The following is a 2500-nucleotide window of genomic DNA, read 5'->3' as shown; positions in this document are numbered from 1 at the left end:
CCTCCCCGTGCCGGGAGTGGGTAATTTGCGCGCCTGCTGCCTTCCTTGGATGTGGTAGCCGTTTCTCAGGCTCCCTCTCCGGAATCGAACCCTGATTCCCCGTTACCCGTTACAACCATGGTAGGCGCAGAACCTACCATCGACAGTTGATAAGGCAGACATTTGAAAGATGCGTCGCCGGTACGAGGACCGTGCGATCAGCCCAAAGTTATTCAGAGTCACCAAGGCAAACGGACCAGACGAGCCAATCCGATTGGTTTTGATCTAATAAAAGCGTCCCTTCCATCTCTGGTCGGGACTCTGTTTGCATGTATTAGCTCTAGAATTACCACAGTTATCCAAGTAACGTGGGTACGATCTAAGGAACCATAACTGATTTAATGAGCCATTCGCGGTTTCACCTTAATGCGGCTTGTACTGAGACATGCATGGCTTAATCTTTGAGACAAGCATATGACTACTGGCAGGATCAACCAGGGAGCTGCGTCAACGAGAGCTGAGCAGCCGGCCGCCCGGGAGTGTGTCCCGAGGGCCCGCGCGAACACGCAAGCGTCCGCTCAATTATTCTGCAAACAGGAGGAGGCTGAGCTCCCCTGCACGATACACCTCGAAACCCTCTCAGGTCCCGGCGGCGCGCAGCGCCGTCCTAAGTACTTGGTCGGGTTCGAGAGAGGCGCAATCGCCCGGAGATAGGCGAGTAGACGCTTTCAGTGCGAACACCCGTGCTCCCAACTGAGCTTGCCGCTGCCGACAGAGGCCCGGGAGCGTGCTGTCGTGGCATTGCCGGCGGGAAACAACACGCGCCACCTACGGTGACCGGCAGCTCCAACGCCAGCGCCACAGAAGGGCAAAGCCCCACTTGGGAGCAGAAGCGAACTCTCCCAGCACAGCGCACGCGCCAACACGTCCGCAGAGCTGCGATACAAACCACCTGCGAGAACCGCTGGGGGCGACCGAGCAGCAGACGGCGTCGCGACGCCGAGTGCCGGGCGGCGGCGCATCCTCAACGCACACAGTCCGCAATCGGACCAGCACACTGCAGATGTCCACCGCGCTTCGCACCGGGCTCGGCAGAACCCACTTTGGCCGCCTGGCGCCGCGCGCAGGGTGCGCCGGCGCATAGCTGGGACGCCAGCCGGGCCCGTCGGCCGGCGCTCCTGCCACTGGGCGCCCCCCACCAGCCGGCTGTAGTGCGTGCGCTCACGCAGCGCGCGGCCAGCACGCCGGGCGGCCCCCCCTCACCGGCCGGGGACTGTCCCGCCAAGCCACAGCCTCGTATCGCTTCATACCCACATGGCCAACTCAGGTTCGGGGGCATGGCGGGTACCGCCGAAACAACCGGTTCACAGATGTACCGATCGTCGCTATCACCGATGCACCTGCAGCGCGAACAACCGCTCAACAACTGATTTCCAGTTCATTTGCGGATCTTTGGCAGCAAACGTATACGTCAATCTACATTTGCGAAATCTACGATTCTGGCATGCCTGCATGTTATGTGTCACGACACGCTACATCAGCCCACATACACACTGCGGCATGTACACGAGAGAACACGTGGAAGATGGTCCGCGCACGTGTGCAATGTCCCTTGCGCGGTCGACTGTCAACCGGCCTCTGTAGCATGTCGCAGATGTGGAACGCGGTCCACCGTGCTATCATGTTGTGTGGGGCAATACGATTAAATAGGAAAACCCTCGTCGCTACATCAACAGACGGCTCACGCTGATTCCCGGCAGAGGGAGGAGGGGGGGGGGGGGGGCCAACATGCAATACTTTCGTCCGTACCTACTTACCACATGTCTGTACGGCGTACAACAGTGCAATCTCGCTGTAATGGGGAGACGAGACAAGTAGCATCGTGCACAACATATGGCCCTTATGATTCGCCATTGTAGGGCGCAGCCGGTGTACGGTCAAGCATGTGCCACATTATGTCACTCAGTACGTAACGACGGATGATCAGTGTGGGTTACGCGTACATCAGCGGACAGTCCACACAGGCCGTACCACAACGTACACTGACTGCATCGACAACCGAATGCAACTGAACAGCTGCAAGGCTCATTTCACAAACAAACGCCTGACCGACCAGCTTGGAAGGGCAGGAGGGGAGGGCGATATTCGTTCTGTAGCGGTACACCCTTCCAGTGGTTAGCGGGACTGTGTAGAAAGTACGCAACACTCGAAAGACCTTTATGTGAGGGTACGCACCATGGCATCAAGAAATACACATGACACCAGAGGATCCAAGCAGTGAACTATGTTCAGAGGGTTGCTGTTAGGCAAAGCTACATTCCTGTGACGTTACATGTGACAGTTAAGGTGCAGTGTAAGTTAGGTTAAGGTGCAGTGTAAGTTAGGTTAAGGTGCAGTGTAAGTTAGGTTAAGGTGCAGTGTAAGTTAGGTTAAGGTGCAGTGTAAGTTAGGTTAAGGTGCAGTGTAAGTTAGGTTAAGGTGCAGTGTAAGTTAGGTTAAGGTGCAGTGTAAGTTAGGTTAA

At 56.8% G+C, this 2500-nt stretch overlaps 1 non-coding gene across 1 annotated transcript in view; it reads right to left on the bottom strand.

Annotated features, from left to right (window-relative positions):
• Positions 1–480, bottom strand: part of LOC126316654 (small subunit ribosomal RNA) — a 1893-nt gene extending 1413 nt beyond the window's left edge. Inside the window, exon 1 of the ribosomal RNA XR_007556247.1 lies at positions 1–480. This exon is cut by the window's left edge and continues 1413 nt beyond it. This is a non-coding gene — a ribosomal RNA (small subunit ribosomal RNA).
• Between the last annotated feature and the right edge of the window lie 2020 nt (positions 481–2500).

The sequence above is a fragment of the Schistocerca gregaria genome, unplaced genomic scaffold (assembly GCF_023897955.1).
Source record: "Schistocerca gregaria isolate iqSchGreg1 unplaced genomic scaffold, iqSchGreg1.2 ptg000594l, whole genome shotgun sequence".
NCBI lineage: Eukaryota > Metazoa > Arthropoda > Insecta > Orthoptera > Acrididae > Schistocerca > Schistocerca gregaria.
This window is presented reverse-complemented; position numbering and strand designations above follow the sequence as displayed.